At 50.7% G+C, this 23629-nt stretch overlaps 1 protein-coding gene and 1 pseudogene across 1 annotated transcript in view; both read right to left on the bottom strand.

The window, feature by feature from the left end:
- The window catches only part of PRKAG2 (protein kinase AMP-activated non-catalytic subunit gamma 2), a 265607-nt gene that overhangs the window by 195226 nt on the left and 46752 nt on the right, over nucleotides 1-23629 (bottom strand).
- LOC144285111 (transmembrane protein 126A pseudogene) lies at nucleotides 8953-13314 on the bottom strand (annotated as a pseudogene).

The following is a 23629-nucleotide window of genomic DNA, read 5'->3' as shown; positions in this document are numbered from 1 at the left end:
CCCAGGATCACACCCTGAGCCGAAGGCAGATGCTCAACCACTGAGCCACCCAGGTGTTCCCCTGGGAGCACTTTGGAGCAGGACTGCTAGCTTGAAAATAAACTGCAGCTTCTCACCATCTATGATTAGTCATAAAAATAATTTTTTTCTACTCTCAGACTGCCAAATCATCTCCACTGCTTTCAAAGCTCAGTGTTTGGGGGCAGAGTCTCCCCGATGTGGGCTGCTCCGGTGGAGGGGTGGGGGCATGTCCTGTGCTCCGTTATAGGTACCTCAACCATGAGTTGGTTAAGACCCAGCTGCACTTCTTTCTATCCTGACGAACCTCTTCACCTGCTTCCTAAGAGCTGACCTCTGGTTACTCAGTGGGTTTCTAAGTCCTCCCAATTTCAAGCACCTGGGTAATGGGCACAAATGCCAGGTGCGTCCTCACGATGCTCAGTACGCTTCCTGGAAAGCTATGACTAAGCGTCCTCAAAATCAGCAGGAGACAGTCGCTTGGGTCCCACACAGGACACCCCTGCCCCGCTGGTCTCCCCGGCTGTCCCTGTCCCCATCACTCCATGGGACAGCCTCGTCAGGAGCCTGAGGTCCCGTGGCTTGAGGTCCATCCCTCGCAGTGAGGCCTTGGCAAGAAGCTCAGGCGGAAGGCACAAGTGAGGTGTCTCCAGATGGACCGGGTTTGCGCAATCCCTCAAAACCGCCCAACAGGCAGTTCTTGGTACCAAGGTGGGGGTGGTGGCCAGAACCATGGTCAATCGGAGCCTTTGAAAAACATTTGCATTATATAACTGCTCTCAGAAAAATAAGGAACAAACCCTGAATTGCTGGAACTCGGCAAAAGGGGCGGGACGGGGGCCAAATTAGGGAAAGCCTAAACTTAACTCTCGGAGAAGGTCCAGAGTTCTTTATTTTCCACAGAGGACTCGTGGTTTCTGACTGCAGTCTGAGAGACTTCCTGATGTAGAAAAGTAAACCACTATTTCTCACTCCTGCTGCCACCCTGCCAGCCCCGTGCCCCCCACCTGAGGGTCCTGACTGAGGCACACAGCCGGCTTGAGCTACCCCACTGACCACCCTGGGCCTCTGTGCCAAGGAAAGTACTTCAGCTGTGGCTCTGGGCTGGCCCTTCTCCAAAGGAAGGAGCCCTGGGCCCTGGACAAGGTCGAAGTACGGCGGCCTGGCCCTGCCCCAGCGCTAAGGACGTACCTCTTCCCACTCCCCCCCACCCCCGCAGTGGCTTCCCTAGCTCGACATCAGCAGCACACAGCAAAGCCTTCTCTCACAGCACCCTCACACTGAGGTGGCCAAGAAGCCTCCGCTCGCCCTCAGCTGTCGTGTGCAGAGGATTGTTTTCACCTCCAGGAGCTGTGGGTGTTCAATCTGTAAAGTGAGGCTGGATGGCAGGTACCGTGCAGTGTGGGGTTTGTGAGGGCCATTGGCCAAGGACATATCCAGTTTCAGCAGTCACGACTGGAGGACACGGGACATCACCAGAACACGGTCCCAAGTCCCGGGTCAACTGTCACAACCTGGGAAGCCCAGGTGGTCTGTTATGCCCCACTCAACCTAGGCATGAAATCAATTTGCAAAGGTTCTGTAAAGATACCAGCTGCAGAGATACCTGGGTGGCTCAGCCGCTGAACGTCTGCCTTTGGCTCAGGTCATGATCCCAGGGTCCTGGGATTGAGTCCTGCATCGGGCTCCCTGCAGGGAGCCTTTGTCTCCCTTTGCCTGTGTCTCTGCCTCTCTCTCTGTGTTTCTCATGAATAAATAAATAAAGTCTTAAATTAAAAAAAAATAAGACAAGGTACCAGGGTGGCTCAGTTGGTTAAGCATCTGTTGAGGTTCTGGGATCAAGCCCTGCGTTGGGTTCCCTGCTCAATGGGGAGCCTGCCTCCTCCTCTCTTACTCTTACTCTCTTATTCTTTCAAACAAACAAACAAATAAATAAAATCTTAAAAAAAAAAAAGACACTAGCTGCTCCTCCTTATAATTAGAAAGCCACCTTGACCCCATCCTCACGCTGAAAGACAGGGTGATTGATAACTTGTGTGAGCAGTTCTAAAGAGGGATAACCAAGGGCCAGCTGCTCTTGCTCTCTTCTTGTCAAAAGGTAGCTGGCCTCGCCCTGCTTTAAGGTAGGCAGCCTTTGCTTGACTATTATGAAGGTCCCCACGGACTCCTGGCCTTACAGCTGAGGACTCTGTGCAGAGGGGACGGTGGCTCCAATGCAGCCTCCAGGGACCTGTGTTCTGGAAGGCCTGAAGACCCCCAATCTGCATGCCCAGGGCCCCCTCCCCATCCCCTGCTTGCTCAGGTCCCAGAGCAACCCCTTAAAGGTACACACATTGCAGGCCAGGTTGAATCTGGCCTCTGCAAACTTCTGCTGAGGATTAGAAACTAGAATCAACCCTGTTTGCTGTCTTCTCCCAACCCAGGAGGGAGGAGGCAGGCAAGGGCTGGGAAGGCCCCGGAGATGGTGAGGGGCAAGGCTCAGGTCTGGGGCAACCACCTCCCCTGGGCTACCAACAGGTGTGACCTGGATAGCACGTTGCTTCCTCAGTCCAGAACAATCTACATCTCCACAGGTGGTATCTCTGGCCCAAGCCAGGGGATGAGAGGGGGGGGAGATATCACAGAAGGGGGAGCTGTGGGCTCTGCCAACCAAGTGCCATCACAGAATCCGTGACGGCTTGTCTTACACATCACTTTGGCCAGGCCATAGCTCCAGTGACTCAGCCAAGCACCAATCCAGATGCTGCTGTGAAGGTCCCTGGAGATAAGCATCTATGGTCACTGACTTTACATAAAAGAGATGATTCTCCCTAAAGTGAGTGGGTTTCACCCAATCAAATGAAGGCCTTGGAGGAAAAAGAGGTTTTCAAAAGAAGAAGGGATCCTGCCCCAAGACCTCAGCATCAGGTCCTGCCTACACCTCTACCTGCCAACCTACCCCGGGGATTTAGGGCTTAGCAGCCCCACACACACAGGAGCTAAGTCCTCAAAACAAACCCCTTCATGTGTGGATATATAGAATATTATATATGTTTCTATATTAGTTATGTATTATGTACACATATTGTATTAATTTGTAATAATCTATATTAAGGATACACAACATAGATACATATATTAAGGACATATAATAAACATATTATTATGAAACATTAGTTAATAACATGTAATGTTAATGTTAATATGTGTATACAGAGGATATGTATTGGACACATCTCTCTCTTCCTTCTTGTTTCCCTGGAGAGTCACTGAGGGGGGGCCAGCCCTGGATAAGGGTCCAGGCAGCAGGGGCAGCTATGGAGAGACTCTTGGCCACCCCCAGGAAGGAGACTGGGGCCCAGGGAGGGGGTCTCTGTACACACAGCTGAGCCTTCACTTTGCCAAGGGATACCAGAAATCCCCAAAGGAAGTCCAGGATCCTGGACGAGAGGATGAAGACAGATAGGAAAGGCTGTCCATCCCAGCAGAGTTGAGTGAAAAACAGGAAGCAACCCCGATAGGCCCATTCTGACTGTCCAGGAAGAACCTGTGCCACACACACGAAGAGCAGCAGATTTAGGAAAGCTCCACAGTCATCCCCTCAGGCATCACCTGTGACATGAACACAGTCACTCTTAGGCCACTGGCCGGCTGAGTGTCATGAAGATGCCCGCCAGGCATCTGCTCACGCTGTTATTTTGTCTACAGGCCCCTCTCCCTCAGATACCAGCAGTCGGTTGACAGAGAGGACCTCGTCTGGGTCACTTGAGCGACTCATTCCTCCACAGTGCCAGGCACACAGCAGGACTCAAATGAGAATTTGTCTTTCCCTGAAACAAAACCAATCCTGGCAAAGGTGCTAATACGCTGGCTCGTTTGTACTGAGGTACTGGGGAACTATGACGGCTCAGAGTATGGTCAACACCAAGGTCTTATGATAAGGCAATGACCTCCCAGGGCATATCTTGGATTGCTCGGGCCTCCTAGGGGTGAGTACAGATTGAAACTGTGAGCCATCTGGGAGAGGATGGATAGCCCTTCATTTCTAGGGCTGTTTTCAGCTCTGACATTTTACTCTTTTGCTAAGACAAATCTTGAGATGAGGTTTGAAAAGACCAAATCTGGGTTTCTGAAGAGGGTTTAATTATGCACAAGTAAATGCCACACCGCTGACCAACACTGTGGCATTGAACCCTCTGTGGGTGCCCTGCACTGCCTGGCCAGCTGGGTGACTCTAGTCACAGGGGCGCCCACCCTTTTGTGCTCCCTTCACGAGGAAAAACAACAATGAGGGAAAGTGGAGGTGCTACTGGGTCCCTGTCCCACAGACCCAAAGGGCCCTGTGTCAGACTCGAGACCTACCCCCTCCTGGCCTAGCACCCTGCAGGCAGTGCTGGCCCTACAGGGAAAACCAGATGGTTTGGGTCTGTGCTGGAAGGCAAACTGCAGGAGGGACACTGCAAATTAGAGCCAAACTGGGCACGCAGGGAACATTTTTATAAGGTCACAGCGCTGCTGGCTGGTCCTGAGACACACCCTCCTGTCTACAGGAGGGTCTTGTGCAAGCGTCAGGCTCAGAGACCTCATTTCTGTTCCCAACCACCTCCCCAGCGAGGCTCTGGGGCTTGGCCCAGCGGCTGAGCCGATATCCACAAAGGTTGCCAGCTCAGAAATTCCAGAATATCAAACATCCATATTTATAACACCATGTATCAAAAGCTCCTTCCTACTTTCTGCAGATGCCCAAGGATGCCTCCTCCACGCCTACTGGCTGTGCCACCCACCTGCTCTGGGCCAGCATGGTACAAGGTGTTCAGAGCAAGCAGCAAACACCAAGGACGTAAAAGGAATTCAAAGGCCTCCCTGCACTAAAGCATAATGAAGAAAGGTGCTTTTATTTGTTTATCCCTGGGTAAACTGGCTGCTCCAGAAGCACCTGGCCACAGTTTTCAAACGAAGAGTCCAAACCCACCAGCAGATCATAACATCGACTTAGTGGATTATACACAACCATCAAAATATGAATGAATAAACCTAAACAAAATAAGGATGCCTTGCATTGTTTCATAAAAGTTTTGATCACATAAACGGGCATAGAATAAAATGTGCGTCTTACTGCACCATGGACAAGGGGGCCTGCACAGTTGTGCCCTGGATAATCTTTGAAGCAGTGCAGTTAAATTTCAGAGGGGCTGACCCCCTGTCCCTCCTGATGTCAGGAGAGTGGGGAACGATGAACACCATCTGTTTCCCTCTGTCCTGGCTGGAGCCTTCTGACCTCTTCTAGTATTTTGCGCTCAGATATATGCATGGAGTAAACAGACGGAGAGAGAACCACATATCTTTACTGTCGCGGGAGGTGGGTGATTTCTTCCCTGCTTCCCTTTCCTCCAACCCCACCTGTGTGCCTGCCCTGGCCCTGTGATCGGCAGGCACTGCTGCTCTGACCCAGCATGGGCAGCTCGGCTTCTGGCAACCCCAGCGGTCCTGACCACCAGTGGACCCAGAAGAGCAATTATGCCCTTGGGGTCTCAGTGGGTGGTTACCCCAGGTATCTGTCAGCACCTGTACCTACCTGGCCCAGACCTGCTGCAGAGCCCCTGCTCTACTGACACCTAAACCCAGGGAAATGATGCAGTCATAGCATATTACAGTTGGAAAAGTTCAGAAATCTTCAAGTCGATGGATCCCCTTCTAGCCCAGGTGGGGTGTCCAGAGAGATCTGATGGAGCTGCTCAAAGCCACATGGCACAATCATGAACCACATCCTAGTATTGCGACTTCCAGCCACATTCTCATTCTGTCACACTGCTCTTTTTAGCTGATTTTGACTTTCTAGCTTATGTTTCTATTACATAAGAGGACAGCAAGACCATCTTAGAGTCGCTGTGCAGCATAAGCCCCCAGCGTGGGCCTGTAGTAAATGTCAGTCATCACCAGCCTAGGAGGCCATCCTCCAGGGGAAGTGTGTTGGCATTTTCACATCTTTCTTCCAGCGACCAACCCGCTGGTTCCAAAATGCCCTTCTCTGTCATTCTTGGGCTCTGTGTGAATTTGTTACTTCCTGGAATCCTCCACATCCGTGTCACGGCCATCGGGCTGGGCAGCTGCTCCAAGGACTTACCGGAACCACAGAAACCTCCATGTCCTGCTGATTGAAGGCTGGTGGGTGCTCTGCACAAAGGGGCTCCGGGCGCTGCCCACCTGAGCCTGGCGCAGGGGGTGAGTGGAGCTCGGGGGGCCAGGGGACGGCATCTCAACACTTCCCTCTCCATCCAGGGCAGGGCGTGCCGAGGCCACATCAGGCTCACACCGCGCTGCTCCACACAGGAAAGGACCAGAATTCTCAGGCAGAACGAGATGCAGAGCTCGTGACATCAGAGGGTCCCAGGGACCCCATCCTGGGCCCGAGTTGTCCCCAGGGTAATAACACCCAAAATGACCACATGATACCCAAATGACATCCAAATGACCAAATGACACCCAAAATGACCACATGACTAGCTCTTTTTACAATTTACGTTCTGGTCCTGTTTACTTAGTTCCTGTTGTTAAAAAAGCAGCTGAACTGGGTCTATGCCCCCTTCCATGATAGACCTGGGTACAAACTTCTGCCCCGACCCAATGTGTCAATTGGAACCTCACCTCCCGTGTCTCGTCCTCAGTCCCCCATTTGAGATAGAGGGTGTTCAGGCTCAAACCCTAAAGATCGCCTAAGCACCCTCCAAACCCCCCAATTCTGTTCTGGGCCATCCCTATTCCCAGCCCTGTGACAAGAGCACGCCTTTCCACACACCTGGGTTGTATGTCCCCACCTGGCATGGGGTCTGGCCCCAGACACCAGTAAGTCAGAGCCACCATGGGGTGGCGGAAGGGGAAACAGGCATTTTTAGGGCCCGTTGCTCTGACACTGTAACAGTATATAGTGGAGTAAACAGACTGTCGTGGGAGGTGGGTCAACTATGTGCTTTGGTTAATGACAATAATAATGTATTAATAAAAGCTCATCAATTGTAACAAACATACCTCATAGTGCAAGCTGTTAATAAGGGATACTGGCGAGGAGAGGAAGGCGGTGTGTGAGAACTCTCTGTACTTTCCATACAATTGTTCTATAAATCTAGAACTGCTCAAAAAAGCTCTACTAATGAAAAAAAAAAAAAAAAGCATAGCAACAAGTGGCTAGGGCTGGCTTTAGTACCACAGGCCAACCAATCACCCATCACTCCAGGGTCGGCATCCATCCTCTGTTGTTAGCATCAGGAGACAGAAGGAAGCCTGCGATCTAGCCGAAGGGGCCTGCCCGCAGCTCCTCTGAGAGACCCACACATCACTCCACCTGGGGACAGGAGCTGGAGCGTGCTCACTTCACCCCACATCCACGGCCCTCAGGGCTTCCAGAACTCAGGGGAGCAGGTGCATGCCCAGAGTCGGGGCCCTGAGTGGAGGGGATCTCATCTAAAGCTCCTGGCAGAAAAGATACATGAGGAGATATAGTGACCAGCAGAAAAGATACATGAGGATACAGTGACCAGTGGGGTTAGGGAGCAAGAGCACTAATAAGTTCTGAGAGCCCAGGTCCCCTCTGTCAGGCCAAGCTGGCCAGCATCGGACCCAGTGGTGAGGCTCAGGCCTTCGTGCTCCAGATGGAAACAGGTGCCAGCCGGAGTCACCAGGCAGCCGCACAATGTGTGGAGTGGGTGGACAAATCCCAGCACCAGCCTGGAGACTGAGTGGACACAGAGAAACACATGGCCCCTGGTGAGGGACTCAAAGCCACAAAGCATGGTACTAACGAAGCCAAACGAGGAATTTGCTAAGTTTCTTGTTTGTTTTTTTTTTGCTGCCAACAAACCCATTCCATTCTGGAGGGGCTCATTATATAAGTACGGGAGGGAAGAAAAATGCTGGACAGGAGGCCAAAGTCACCAGAGCACAGAAACTTCTAGATCAGCTGCTACCACCACAGGGAGTCAGGTACAAAACACAGGGGTTGTTTGAGGCTCTGCATTTTCTTTTTTTTTTTTTTTTTTTTTTTTTTTTTTTGAGGCTCTGCATTTTCTAGGAAGGAAAAAAGCCTGCTTCTCACATCCTAAGAACTAGGTTAAAAGTCATCATATCCTACCTAGGAGGACCCGGTCACTGACATGTCCCCGTGCGTAGCACGTGTCCCCAGACCACCCTGTCTCCCCGTGCCCAGGATGGGGCTAGGAAGAAACATGTTCCTGAGCATGTCCTCCGCCTTTCTCATCCACTCCCTGCTGGAGTGCTTTGGGACCTTTATCTCTTGCTGAAAAAGCACAGAGGATGCTAGACTGGGTCCTGTGGGGATATTCCTAAAGCCAGAGAATCCCTTGGGATTGTTTGTCCCTTAGCAAGGCCAGCCCCTTGTTTTCACTTGTGGTCACCACCAGTGTGTCTGGGCAGCGTCTGGACCACATATTCTCTGCCCTTTACATATATGAGGCCCCGGGGGACACCTCCCTCTGTGTGCAAAGCACTGAGCTTCCCACTCCGGATCTTCGCACCCAGAACCAAGTGGACTCTGACCTTCCAGGACCACTGTGGGGATGATCTGCAGGAGCAGCACATCCTTGGGGAGGTCCACAGAGAAGAAGGGGAAATCCCATAGGCAGAGAGGGAAACCAGAGCTTCCAGGGACGTTCCCTGCTGCCCTTCCTCCTGCGCACACGGCCCCACTTTTGTGGTTTCATGGACAGAATTGAAGAGCACACAGGCCAGCTTTCCCTGGCCTAGAGAATGAAATCACACCAAAGAGGAGCCTTCCTGGCTGAAACCTTTAGGGTCGCCACATCCCTAGCCTGGTGCACTGAGTACACCCAGGACATGTGCAACCGGCCTACACACTGTCGCCAGAACTTTGAATGTTATTGCATGCAAAGGATTTTTTTTATGCATTACCATTTTATTTTTGGCTCTACATTTGTTCAACAGTCACGGAATTTCTAGGCCAGGTTCAGGTAACAGAAGAGCCTTTATAATTAGTTTATATTGTCTAGATCCGAGCAAAATGGGAAACAACATCTTTCAGAAGACAGGCTTAGAAATGCTAATCTAGTCAGTTGTTTCCGTTCTTTGGTTAGCAGGCCTGACTCATACCTGGCTGCTAGGCCACCGTGCCCAGCAACAGCCAGGAAGACAGGGCATAGCCCACCGAAAACAAGACCAACCAACCCACCCTGTGTTACGGTACAGATTTCACAACTCAAATCGCCTAGACTCAAAGGTAAACCTACAAAAATTCTGTAAGATGTGTGTGCAGTCAAAACTGGGATCATTATAAGACCGCACCTATAAGAGCCTGTGTCACACTGAAGATGGGTTGAAAAAGACTATTTGCCATTAGGCCACAGAGGGAAGAGTTAATTCCATAGATATAGATCCATGTTCAAGTAGATTCCTTTCTGCTTCTGGGACTTGGTTAATTTTTCCTGGTGATGACACTGAAAATTAAGTTTCCCTCAACAGTATCATCTGGTTCGTGATTTTCCACCTGGAGCTTTATGCTCTTGTCACAACACTTGTGCCTCCACCAGTCTCCTCCAGCCACTCTGGGGCTCACGCCAACTTTTGCTCAACTAACTAGAGCACAGCCATCTTTGGCGGACATGTGGCTCAGGTCCCACACACAAATGATTTTAAAGGTAGCTTTTAAGAAGCAAGAATTCCTTGAGAGTGACAGTCTATAATTCAGCATACTTTGATTGAATACAATTTTTTTTTCAAGGTTGTTGTTTCATTTTAAAAAGATGAGTCCTTGGAGCTATCATCATCACACATCATACAGATAACCAGCTTACCCCCACCTCCACCCCCACACCCGGAGTTGTAAAATCGCTTGATTTTCTCTTTCCTTTCCTTTTCTTTCTTTTTTTCTTTGCATATTTTTTTTATTGGAGTTCGATTTGCCAACATATAGTATAACACCCAGTCCTCATCCCATCAAGTGCCCCCCTCAGTGCCCATCACCCAGTCACCCCATCCCCCTGCCCACCTCCCCCTTCCACTTCCCCTTGTTCATTTCCCACAGTCAGGAGTCTCTCATGTTCTGTCTTCCTTTCTGATATTTCCTACTCATTTTCTCTCCTTTCCCCTTTAATCCCTTTCACTATTTTTTATATTCCCCGTATGAATGAAACCATATAATGTTTGTCCTTCTCTGATTGACTTACTTCACTCAGCATAATAACCTCCAGTTCCATCCACATTGAAGCAAATGGTGGGTATTTGTCATTTCTAATGGCTGAGTAATATTCCATTGTATACATAGACCACATCTTCTTTATCCATCATCTTTTGATGGACACCAAGGCTCCTTCCACATTTTGGCTATTGTGGACATTACTGCTATAAATATTGGAGTGCAGGGGTCTCAACTTTTCACTGCATCTGTATCTTTAGGGTAAATCTCCAGCAATGCAATTGCTGGGTTGTAGGGTAGCTCTATTTTTAACTCCTTGAGGAACCTTTACACATTCAATATAATCCCTATCAAAATACCATGGACTTTCTTCAGAGAGTTGGAACAAATAGTCTTAAGATTTGTGTGGAATCAAAAAATAAAAATAAAAAAATAAAAAAAAGATTTGTGTGGAATCAGAAAATACCCGAATAGCCAGGGGAATATTGAAAAAGAAAACCAGAGCTGGGGGTATCACAATGCCGGATTTCAAGTTGTGCTACAAAGCTGTGATCATCAAGACAGTGTGGTACTGGCACAAAAACCGACATATAGATCAGTGGAACAGAACAGAGAGCCCAGAAATGCGCCCTCAACCGTATGGTCAACTAATATTCGACAAAGCAGGAAAGACTATCCACTGGAAAAAGGACAGTCTCTTCAATAAATGATGCTGGGAAAATTGGACATCCACATGCAGAAGAATGAAACTAGACCACTCTCTTGCACCATACACAAAGATAAACTCAAAATGGATGAAAGATCTAAATGTGAGACAAGAATCCATCAAAATCCTAGAGGAGAACACAGGCAACAGCCTTTTTGAACTTGGCCACAGCAACTTCTTACAAGATACATCTATGAAGGCAAGGGAAACAAAAGCAAAAATAAATTATTGGGACTTAATCAAGATATAAAGCTTCTGTACAGCAAAAGAAGCAGTCAACAAAACTAAAAGACAGCCTAGAGAATGGGAAAAGATATTTGCAAATGACCTATCAGATAAAGGGCTAGGATCCAAGATCTATAAAGAACTTCTTAAACTCAACAGCAAAGAAACAAACAATCCAGTCATGAAATGGGCAAAAGACATGAACAGAAATCTCACAGAGGAAGACATAGACATGGCCAACAAGCACATGAGAAAATGCTCCGCATCACTTGCCATCAGGGAAACACAAATCAAAACCACAAGATACCACCTCACACCAATGAGAATGGTGAAAATTAACAAGACAGGAAACAAATGTTGGCAAGGATGTGGAGAAAGGGGAACCCTCTTGCACTGTTGGTTGGCGTGAACTGGTACAGCCACTGTGGAAAACTGTGTAGAGATTCAATACAATTTTAAGTCAGCAGTTCCCACAGTGGAGCTCGAAGACCCCTTGTCAGGGCCAGCAAGCGTCCTCCCCTCCCGCGCAACGGTCTAAGGCCTGCGAGCTGACAGGACACCCCCGTTTGGACTGACCTCCCTCTTTCTCTTACCCACTGCTAAGAGGACCTACTCATCCAAGAACTGGCTCAAACCCCACAGATTGTGATGCCCTTCCTAATGAGCCCAGTTGGACACCATCTCAAACACCACACATTTCAAGAGTTTCAGCTATCCCTTATGAATTTTAAGAGTTTTGAGTAAAAGAATTTAAAATACTCAAGCGTTGTCCATGATTTATTTGTAAATGCTATCTCTATAGAGATTGTGAGTACTCTGAGGGCAATGGCTCTGCTCTCCAGCTAATTTTTGCATGCGTGCGGATAAGAGCTAAATTCATGGGATTTGCAAGTGAAAACAAAACGATGCATAATAGGAAAGTTGCGGGCAGACCAGGTGGCTCAGTGGTTTAGTGCTGCCTTCAGCCCAGGGTGTGAAACTGGAGACCCAGGATGGAGTCCCACATCAGGCTCCCTGATGGAGCCTGCTTTTCCCTCTGCCTGTGTCTGTTTCTGTGTGTGTGTGTGTGTGTGTGTGTCTTTCATGAATAAATAAAATCTTTTAAACATTTTTGAAAAAAAAGAAAGGAAAGTTGGGGTCCCACCCTGGGCCCCATCCATGTTGTGCCCCCAAAGGAACCACTATTAGTTGCACATCCTACTAGGGCTTCCTTATGCGCTTGCACACTCCAAGCCCCTTCCGTCTCTCTCATACTTAGGTATCCCTGCTATGCACATACTCTGTCCCACAGCTTGCTTACCCAGGACATCACTCACTATCAGCACAGAGATATTTCTGGTATCTGGGGCATGCTTCTTTGGATGGAATGTTCTAGCTACACCAGCCCCTGTGGCAGTCCGAGTCTCCAATCTTTGGCCATTAGGACAAGGCTGTCACGAGAACGTTGTGCGTTCTTCCTACTTCTAGGATGTGTTATCCCCAGAAGTCTGACAGCTGCTCAAAAGGCCACGGATTGGTGATTTCTGGACAATACTGCCACATGTTCCTCTTAGTACAGGGCCATTCTGCCCTCGCTATGGCAAAGGAGAGGGTCTGTCTCCCTCAGAGCTTCACCAACAGATTATGCTGCTAAACTTCAGATTTTTGTCAGATGGGTGAGAAATGGCCTCTGTGTCACCTACCTTTCACTTGCTTAATTGTATCTTTGCTGTGCCATCAAGCACAGAGGAAGCACCTGAGCTGCTAAGATGTGGGACAGTCTCTATCCAGCTGCAGGTAGGACATGCAGGTCCTGACATCAATGCAGTCCAAACGGGCTCTATTGTTGTTATTAACAAAAACAGAATACAATCCACCCATGTGCCCCAGGAAACGTGTTTCATGATGTGTATACCCAACCAGCCACAGCTCATGGTCAAAGTTAGCAGACTGCTGGGGGCAGGGTGGGGGGATGCTGCAGGCAGAGTCAGTGTGTTCTGCACGGTAGTCCATCCTTCCCTCCCTTGGGTTTGGGCTGCCGTGATCGACAGAAAAGCAGCAGAAGGGTCACATGATTGGAGGCCTTGTGGCTTCCCCCTGGATCTCCTGGGGGGAAACCAGCTGTTAAAAATCCAACTACCCAGAGACCACCCTGCCACGGGGCAGCTCAAGCTAGCTGCCGACCAGCCCAGGCACCTGTCACAGGGCGAACAAACATGGAGAGCGCTCCGGCCTCAGCCTCCATCTGGCCTAGAATGTAAGCACAACGCCAGGCGGGCCCTGCTGGGCTAAGCCAGGCAACCCCTGGACCTGTGACCATCCGCAACCATATTTCCAAGTTTTGAGTGGCTTGGGATACAGCAACAGATGACCAGAAAACTATGCAATCCTGTGAAAGTTAACTTCCCAGTGCCTCAGTTTTGCTCATTCATAAAATGGGAATCATGGGAGTTCCTATCAAATGATGAGCTGGCATATATAAATATGCACACACATAACACTTATGAGCTAACATAGAGATTATAGGAAAATGCTACCTATTACCTTAAGATACTTTCCTGGTTTTACAGGCAAGTAAAACCATTATTAGGGACAGGATACTATTATTACTGAGAAAGGTAAGGGGTCGGGGGTGATGTGGGTTGGGGGCCTCTGGTCTAGGGTGGGATGCTCCTGCCATGTTTTCAGTCTTTCAAGGGGTGGAAAAGAAACGCACACACTCTGGTGGCCATGCAGCAATGAGGATGGCTAGGCCCTCCTTCCACCTGCTTTCATTTCATTGGCTCTGTAATGCTGATGGTCTATGGCCGATCAGGGAGCTGGACTCTGACTGAACACAGAAACTACGTGTTAGCAAGTGCTTATTAGACAGTCTTTCAAGACATGGGATGAATGGGAGAAACCACAGGAGCCTTGGAAGGATTTTTGAAATACATTGGAGCCACTATGTATTTATTCATTTAAACATGTGCCAGGTTGCCTGTGTGTCTGGAACCATATGGAATGCAGGGCATTCAGAGAGAAGACCCACGCCCCTCCTCAGTCTCAGGATAGGGCTTGGGGGAGAAGACGGACTGCAGAGGAGTCCCATGGGACCTATAGGGAGATAGAAATAACCCCTGTCCTGAGTGAAATGGTGGTCGCATGACTGTACACATTTAGCCCAATCTGTCTAGCTGCACACTTAAAATTGGTGAATTTTATTGTATGTAAACCATAGGTCAATAAACCCCACCACGAAGTGACCCACCAGCCACCACCCATCCCCATACTGTAGGAGAAAAAAAAAAGAAAAATGCACCATCTACAGAACACAGGGAAGGTGTCTACATTATTAATCCTGGAATACTGAATGTGCGTTTTCATGCAATGTGAGTAGACTTTTCAGGAAGCAGCTGTGCAGTGTGGGTGATGGTTATACTTTATTCTCAGCAAAATTCTCTGGTTTCAATTGCCCTCCTGGTGACAAAGCACCTTGTTACATTTATCAGATAGGGAACAGTTGTCCTTTCTTCCCATTCCTGGGATCTGAAAGTCTGACATTTCACCTCCCAAAACCCAGTCCAGACACACAGGTGCTACAGATATAGGAGGAGAGATGTGTCAGATGCCAAAAACCCAATTTCTCCCAAGGGTAAAAACCCCAGTAGTGTGAGGTGTCACAATCCTACATGTGTGCTTAAATTTCCTATCCTGTGGTACGTCTAGGTGGCTCAGCAATTGAGCCTCTGCCTTCGGCTCAGGGCATGATTCTGGAATCCAGGATCGAGTCCCCCATGAGGCTCCCTAAGGGAGCCTGCTTCTCCCCCTGCCTGTGTCTCTGCATCTCCCTCTGCCTGTGTCTCTGCCTCTCTCTCTCTCTCTCTTTCTGTCTCTCGTGAATAAATCTTAAAAAAAAAATTTCCTATCCTGAGGCCTTTATCTGGATCAAGGCAATATTTAAATGATAACCATGAGAGACAACCACAAAATGAACCCCTTCTCTGAACTGGTAGATTCCTGGATTAGCTAGTCTCAGAAAAAAAGCCCTGATGGCCTAGGAAAAAAAAGAAATTTTGGTTGAGTAGAGATGGTCAGACAGAAAAAGTGCTTGGATAAGGCCAATTTGGGGAGCACTGGGGTGAGGACCCTAGATATAAAGGAAGGCCCCAGAGGTGGGGAAGGGGATGCCCAGAGGCCCTCATGGGCTGAGGCCACAATTCCCCACCACCCCTGTATTAACTCCAGCCAAGTAGGAAGTGCAAGAACATGGTGAATATTTAAACGTGATGAAGAAGGTTGATTACAGCTAGCTTATCGCAACCGGACGTCCTTACTCACTGGCATCAAGATTTTGTTAGAGTGGCATTACTGGGGCCTTAAATGTACTAGAGACTGAGTGATGGGTCTTGTTTCATTGTTAAGTGCATTTTATAGTACTCTAATTTTTTTTTTTTTTTTTTTACAGTTAGCATTCTAAATAAGATTTAGCTGGTAGCTCTCAGAACTCTGGGTTAACCAGAGTCCCCAGGCATTTGGGATTATTGAATAATATTCTTTGGATTTTTTTTTTTCAATTGCACAATGATCTCCTTCTCTATCTCCATGAATGAAATTAGAGAAAGCTGATTTGGGGGGAAATTGTTATTCTCAGTGTTCAGTTGGACCCTAGGCAGAATTTTCTTTTTTAAAAAAGATTTTATTTATTTGAGAGAGAGAGAGCATGAGCAGGGAGGGGGCAGAGGGACAAGCAGACTTCCTGCTGAGCGCAAAGCCCGATGTGGGACTCAATCCCAGGCCTGGAGATCATGACCTGAGCTGAAATCGAGTCAGATGCTTAACCAACTGAGCCACCCAGGTGCCCCTAGAATATTCTTTTTACATAAAGGAGCAGGACGGGAAATGCTGACTCCAATTCAATCCATTCTAAGTACAAAGCCAGTCCTCAGAGCATGGAAGATGCTGCTGAGGAGCCCATTCAGTACACTGGGGTGGAATCCCAGAATGCACACACACTTTAAGAAGCCCCCAGGGCCACTTGGGGCTCCCATCCACCAGCAGAAATCTTTTCTCCCCACTTAGGAGGCAGCAGGGGCGAGTATGTGTGTATATGTGTGTGGTGGGGTTGAGGGGGGCGGAGATGGTTCTCATCTACCAGGTAGAGATCTGAGAATGAAGAGAAGTGAAAAAGGAAAAACAAATTTTTATGTGCCGGCATGGCCCAGTGCCCTTTCTCTATGCAGTCAGGAGAAGGAGCAAGTCCTTCTGGGGAGAGCTGCCAGGTGGCTGCTAACCAAGGCCCGGAGGGACATCCTGACACTTCCAAGGGCAGAAGAGAGGTGTCCCCAGGTCCTGACTGGGGCACTCAGAGCCCCTTACCCACACCCCAGGCCAAATGGAGCACATCCCTCCTCTCCTCCTCCAAGACCTGCCCTTCTTTCCAAGTGTCCCCCGGGGTTTGTGTTGGAAGACCAACTGGTGAGTGCATTTCAAGGCTCTGTGATGTGAGCTGATAAGTGTGGGGTGACTCAGAGTGAGTGGGTGGTGACAGATGCTGGCAATGCCTGCAGTGAGCTCTGAGCCAGGCCCGGCCCGTTCTGGGTCAGTGCCTGGCTTGGGTCTGGGCCTAACATGAAGGGCGAATCCCACCAGGGGACAGAGGGCTCTGGGAGACTGAGTGGAAAATCTGTTCAAAAGGATGAATCTCTACCCAGTCCAGCCCCCCCACCCAGCCCCAACTCCCCAACTTGGTACAGCACCAGCAGCGGTGTCATCAAAAAGCCCTCAGCACTCATGTCAGAAGCCAGAAGCCATGTGTTTGAGGGGCCCGTGTGGGTGCTGTGCCAGGCCCTCCCCACAGCGTCTCGGTGCTGGAAGTTGCCCTGTCATCTTTGTCTGCTGGGCCTAAACAGCAGATCATTCCTGCTCTCTAAAATGCAGACACCCCTCCAAGGACACATCCAGATTCCCTATCAGCTCCATCTTGACTCTGAAATAGGAAAGCTCATCTGTCTTCGGAGCCTGTCAAAAACTCTTTATGGTGAGGAGATCCTGTCATCCAGAAAATTCACCTTTGTAGAAATACCTGTTCTCTGTCAAAGCTGGGTAGGGCAGGTTTAGGTGTCAGGGATGGCGCTTTAAGGATCATCACAGTTATAGTTAACTTGACACTTTGGATAAGCAGAAATCACCTTTCTGATCTTTTTTTTTTTTTTTTAAAGATTTTATTTATTTATTTTGAGAGAGTGTGTGTGCAAGCAGGGGGAGGGGCAGAGAGAAGGAGGGAGAGAGAGAGAGAGAGAGAGAGAGAGAGAGAGACTCTCAAGCATAGAACACGCTGAGCATAGAGCCAGACTTGGGGCCCGATCTCATGACCCTGAGATCATGACCTGAGCCGAAATTAAGAGTCAGACACTCAATCACCTGAGCCACCCAGGTGCCCCCACCCTTCTGACCCTTACTGGTGAAAAGATTTTTAAAAATGTCTTCACACAGGGATCCCTGGGTGGCTCAGCACTTTAGCGCCTGCCTTCGGCCCAGGGCATGATCCTGAAGTCCCAGGATCAAGTCCCACATCAGGCTCCCTGCATAGAGCCTGCTTCTCCCTCTGCCTATGTCTCTGCCCCGCCCCCCCCTCAATCTGTGTCTCTCATGAATAAATAAATAAAATATTTTTTTAAAAATGTCTTCACACATCTCAGAGCTTTGATAAGAAGCATGAGGTGGGGGGATCCCTGGGTGGTGCAGCGGTTTAACGCCTGCCTTTGGCTCAGGGCGCGATCCTGGAGACCCGGGATCGAATCCCACGTCGGGCTCCCGGTGCATGGAGCCTGCTTCTCCCTCTGCCTATGTCTCCGCCTCTCTCTCTCTCTCTCTCTCTCTCTGTGTGTGTGTGTGTGTGTGTGACTATCGTAAATAAATAAAAAAAATTAAAAAAAAAAAAGCATGAGGTGGGCAGGGTTTAAACATCAGATGGCCATGGTTCATGTGGAGCACCAGGGCCTCTACATCAATGGTTCCCAGAGCTGAGGGCAGGGGCAGAGGCACACTCTCCAGAAAGGTGTCTTTGTGTACCTTGTGTTCCATCACCTTTTCTTCCTTCTGGAGAGTCCCACACCCCATATGGTTGACAGGAAACTCTGTTGCTCCTGGTTGGGGGAGTGGGTTGTGCACTGTCCCTACACTACGTGAGGGTAACTGTCCGCCTGTCTCCTCACGACCTCCTCCTGAACACAAGCCATCCCAGCACAGCCTCTGCCTGGGCCATCTCCACTACCCCGAATGCCCACAAGTGTCAGCTCCAAGTTCACTTCCAGCCATGAAAATGTGACTATGAATGTGACTCAGCCAATGGAGATCAGAAAGCAAGGAGAATGTCTGTGTTTAAGGTCAAATACAGGAGCTGTTGGGGTTAGGAGAAAAGGAAAAGCTCCACAGAGCTTCCTGAGGCTTGATGCTTCGTCTTACCTCTCCTCAGCTCCTGATTCTCTGGTTCTCTCTGCAAGAAGCAGCGAAACCCTGTCCTAGGGGCTCTTGAGCCATAGAAAGGTAGAACCAAAAAGAAAAGGTAGACCAGCATCGGAGAGAATGGGGAACCCCGATTCCACAGCCCTCCATTCCACCCTCCTCGGGCTGCCTCGAAGCCCCCCGCATTGTGTGGTCAGCCCCCCAACACGGCAGTAGGGCAGCTGCAGGCGGCAGGGCTGGCTCTGCTCTGACTCGCCAAGTGTCTGTTCTCTTATTTACTGGAATCTGCACAGTAAGTCTAACTCACGGGTGACTAACGAGATGAAGCCATTATTACCAGGCAGATGGCAGACTCCCTTAAAAGCAGACACGAAGCAATAAAATGCTACCACATACCTCATTCGCAAAGTAAAAATCAAAACAAGAACCCACGTCTGACTTTGTTTTCTTCTACTTTCTCCCTACCCCTCCATGTGCTCTATCTTAGGGTGAAAGATGCTAAGGGAAATCAAGGAAGGGTTTTAGGATCCGAGGAAGATGATGCAAACATGCCACTGTGACCTTCAGGAAAGGGTGGTGGCAGGGGAGCCACGCCAAGATGGCAGATGACCATGTCCGCGTGGGGCAGGTGGGGCGGGAGGGACGGAGAGGGCCTGACCAGCTGCTCAGTCAGGTGGGGAACTGGCCTCACTGGGACAGCATGGGAACTACAGGGGCCCAACCGAACCCCCAGCCCCCCGGCCTTGACTCCCTGGTGAATAATCAAAGTGATGAGATCCAGAGAGTTCTATCAGAAAGCCAGATCACCTCAAGGTCCTGCTTTGAGAGGAATTCTGCTGGGCTTGGTGCCCACACTCCACAACCAACCACTCACCACCAGGAGGCTGCTGCTGATTGAGCACCTATTACAGGTGGGGAGCTGGCCCTTGTCAACTGGTCTCACCCCAATCCTGTGAGGTCTTGTGGTTATCTCCAGTTTCAGAAGAAAAATTAGGCTTGGAAAGGTGAGATAACTTGCCCATGGTCCCCAGCTGGTAGAGCGCAGGACACAGACCTGAAGTTAAGTCTGACTCCCAGACCCAGTGCCAAGGGGGCTCTGGGTTTGAGGAGGCAACTTCGCCGAGTTCTCGAGTATCAGGTGCTTATGACTACCCCCTTTTCAAAACCCCAAATTTTAGTCATTGAGGTTAGAGCTCCGTACTCTGTCCTTAACCTCTTTTAGGGCTCTACGGCCTTAAGTCACACTCATGGAAAAGAAGTTTGTCCAGGCAGAGGGAAGGTATGCCCAAGAACACAGAACATCCATGGATTCATGCTGGCCATCCCTGGTATTAGAAAGGCAAGGCCTCAGCATCTCAGGGCTGGGGAAGCCTAGAGCCTTCACTGAAACACTGGCTAAGTCCTGCTTGGTCACCACAACCTGATGGTGGCTAATAAACACATTTTCTCTGTTGGATGTTTGCCATGTGCTCCTACAGTGCAGTGTGGGGTGCAGGGGAGGAGGCAGCAGAGGTGGTGGTGGGGGGACAGGGGAGGAAGCCAGGGGGCAGGGGAGGAGAGGGGGGGAAGGAGGTGGGGGAGTAAGGGAGGAGGCCAGTTAAGGAGTCAGGGGAGGAGACAGGGGGCAAAGGGGAGGAGGCCGGTGGAGGGGGGGATTCAGGGGAGGTTTGGGGGGGAGGGGAGGAGGCTGGAGGGGAGGACTGGAGAGGAGGCTGGGGGGTGGTCTGAGGGAGGGAGACAGGGAGCAGGGGAGGAGTCAGGGGGAGTCAGAGGAGGAGGTGTGGGGGCAGCAACTTTGGAGTCAGAGGGCCTCAATCCGAACCCTAGTTTGCCATATGCCAGTTCCATAATCTTAGCAAATAGATGAAGTTCACAGAGCCTCAGTTTCCTCCTGTGTAAAATGAGGGAAGTGTCCAGGATTGTCATGAGAACTGAGATCATTAGTGTCCATGAAAATGCCATCTGTGGCACCTGGTGCCTAATATATAGTCAATAAACACTTACCAAAGCATGAAGAGCTAATAGCAGGTGATTTGGAGACAAATTCCTTTAAAAAACGAAAGCCCTAACTGACCATAGGAAATGATCAATCGAATGATCAATCGAATGAATCATTACAAGAACTAACTGAACACAACCTAATACAAAATAATGCATAAAACAAAAAAGTATAAGCATGAACCCACCATCTTAGCCCACAGGCCACGTATAAGGGAGTGCTAAGGGGGTTTGCTAGAAGGTACGGGTCAAGACTTGTCAGTGTGGGTGTCCCGGGGGAGGTCAGATTGCAACACTTTTCAAGGAAGAAAAATATATGGTTTGAAAGAGAACAGTAAGGAGGTGGGAAAAATCCAAGAAAGATCCTAATTTGTTAACCACTGGGCTGAAATCGGGTGCAAAATCAGAACGTGTATTTTCAGGGATCCTCAGCTGTCCAGAACTAATGACCAGGAGGTCAAGACCCAGCATCGTGCTCATCTTGGATGGCCACTGCCTGGCACGTAGCACTCAAGAGTTTGTTTCAGTAAACAGTTGACTTAATACTGGCCTGGGGACCAGAGCTTCGGAGTCCATGACAAGGGGTGACATCCACATAGCTGTCCTCTCTACTCACCTCCCTCTTCCCCACACCTGCCTCAGTGAAGACCAGGCTGGGCCTCAGGGGCAAGGAGTGTCTCTTCTGTAGGTGAGGCAAGCAGGCCAGATGCTTTCAGTGACCTCTGCTGAATGAATGCTACATTCAGTGTCCTCTTGCATAGAAAGGAGTTTCCACCTGTCTCATAGACCTCATGTCGGGCCAAAACAATGAACAAAAAAACAACCCAAAAACCAACAAAAACCCCCACCTTAAATTTTTCCAGCCAAGTTCCTGTGCAAACTGCAGAAGCAAGGGAGAGGTGTGAAGCTGTGCCACTCTCCTGTGGGGTCAGGAAGTGAGCCAGCCTGGCCAGAGAGGCTGACCGAGAGCCCACGAGGCACTGTTGCTGCAATCTGTTCATTGCTTCCCTCAGGAAGCTTCCTGGGTTGACTGCTCACTTCCCTCCTGTCTACCCCTGCACTTCTCTTCCCTAGCCACACCTGACAGCACCTGAGAGGCCCTCCATTTATGTTTCGGGGTCTCCCCTGCACTCAGGGAGGTAAGCCTGCACCCTGCTGCCCCCGGACCCACCAGTGTTTTCAACGCTTGGCACCTGCCATGATGCCATACTCAATCCTCTACTGTTCCCCAAGTCTTGAAACTGTCTAATAATTCTGTTCTCTCTCCCGCCCCCAAAGGTGTTAAGTCCAGAAGCACAGAATCAAGCCGCATTCTTCTATTTACCTGCCCCTGCCCCTGCTGGGTCCCCCAGCCCAACCCCTGGCCTCAATTAGTAGGACCCAAGTACCAATCTCAGACTCTGAGCTGAAGTTCGGTCACACACGACTAATGCAGCCCCTGGCTTAGGGAGGGGGCTTTGGGGGAACCAGAAAAACTCAGCAGCCTGCTCCAAGCCGCAAGCCTGGGTGTCAGCGGAGGCTGAGGGGCGACAGTCCTTTCCAGCAGCAGCTCTGCGGACCCGGGTTCTCAGCCCCCACCTGCCTCCTCCAGACCAGAGAGCAGACAAGCCTCGGCTCAGTCCTCGGTGAGCACATCTTCCATCTTCCCCCTTCCCTTCCTTGCCTGCTCCCTCCCAGTTTCTGTTTCTTCAATATTTTCTCCATAAGGTAAAAGCAACAAGTATGCCTCCTAGAGCTCGCCCTCGCCGGGCAGGACACCAGTGGACTGGGCTGTGTGGTCAAGAGCCCTGCAAGGGACAACATGGGGGGGGGTGTCCTAGGGCTCCCACACCATCCCCAACCCTTTCTGTTTGGGGACAGATTGAATAATAAGTGATGACTCGGGAAGTGGGGGAAGAAAGGCAGAGGATGCCAACTCTGCTGAGATTTCAGCGGGGAACTTGTCTCCGAGGTGGGAAGGTGGGGCGCAGAGCAGAGCCACACTCAGGAGCGGGCAGCTCCAGCTCCCGGGCAGGGCGGCCCGGCGGGGGAGGAGGGGCCAACACGGAGAGGGAACACGCCCCCACACACATACCACCTCCACCACCATCCTCTTTCAATCCCCAGGAAAAGTTAGGTAAGGAGAAAACACAGAGCCCGGAGGTAGGGAAGGAACGCTGAGTTCCCCCTGGGGGTGTTCAATTGAATACGAGGCCCCCGCAGAACAAAGCGACGATTCAGCATCAGTCTGGCAAAGAGAGGAGACAAAGCATGGGGGGGGGGGGGGGCGCACACAGAAACGCACAATCACCACGCACTCGGGGACGCGGCTCAGGGGTCAGCTTACTCAGCCCCAAGGGGTCCCGGGGGTGTCCTCGCGGTGGCGGGTGCCGACTGCAGGTGCCGGGCCCACAGGCTGCGGGTGCCGCAGGCGCAGCGCTCCCGGCTCCGACAGATCCTGCCGCCCGCTCCAGAGGCCCATGAGAGTCGGCTCGCCCAGCCCCCTCAGCACCGGCGGGTTCGAGGGTTCGGCCGCTCCCCGAGCCGCCACCGCCGCACGTCTGCAACAGATGGGCACCGGGGCTGGGCGTGTTCCCAGTCCCCAGAGCAGCGCACCAAGCGGACGGCAGACAGCATGAGCTGGCCCGAGACAGCGCCGGCGACAGTCTTGTTGGCGAGAGGTGCTGTGCTGCTCAACACGCAGGCAGAGCGCGGGCAGATCCCCTCAGTGACGGGACTGCAGCCAGCTGTCATTACCACCTGTGCCCGGGGCTGCTGGGGAGGCAAGTCCCACTACACAGGAGGGGGGGGGAGGAGGGGGGGGCTGGGCCAGGGCTCTTAAAAAGACAGGCGGCAAGGCTAAGGAAGGCAGGAGAGGCTGATGATGCAGCAGCCGGTGGCATCATCGGCCGGAGGTCCAGAGGCCGCCAGGGCCCCTGCGCCGTCCCCATCTACACGGGCCAAGGCCGGCTAGCTTCAGAGGACACAGTGGCTGCGGCCACCCGGACTCCCCAGGGAGCCCTGCCCTGGGAACGGGAATGCATCCTGCTCTCTGGCCACGGCCCTGCCAAACGGCCCTTCGGCCCTGCCCACACAACCTGCCCACACCTGGAAGGCACCATGGGCCCTGCCTGTAT

The sequence above is a fragment of the Canis aureus genome, chromosome 15 (genome assembly GCF_053574225.1).
Source record: "Canis aureus isolate CA01 chromosome 15, VMU_Caureus_v.1.0, whole genome shotgun sequence".
In the NCBI taxonomy this organism is placed as follows: Eukaryota; Metazoa; Chordata; class Mammalia; order Carnivora; family Canidae; genus Canis; species Canis aureus.
Note: the sequence above shows the minus strand (reverse complement) of the source record. Positions and strands in the feature narration are given on the sequence as shown.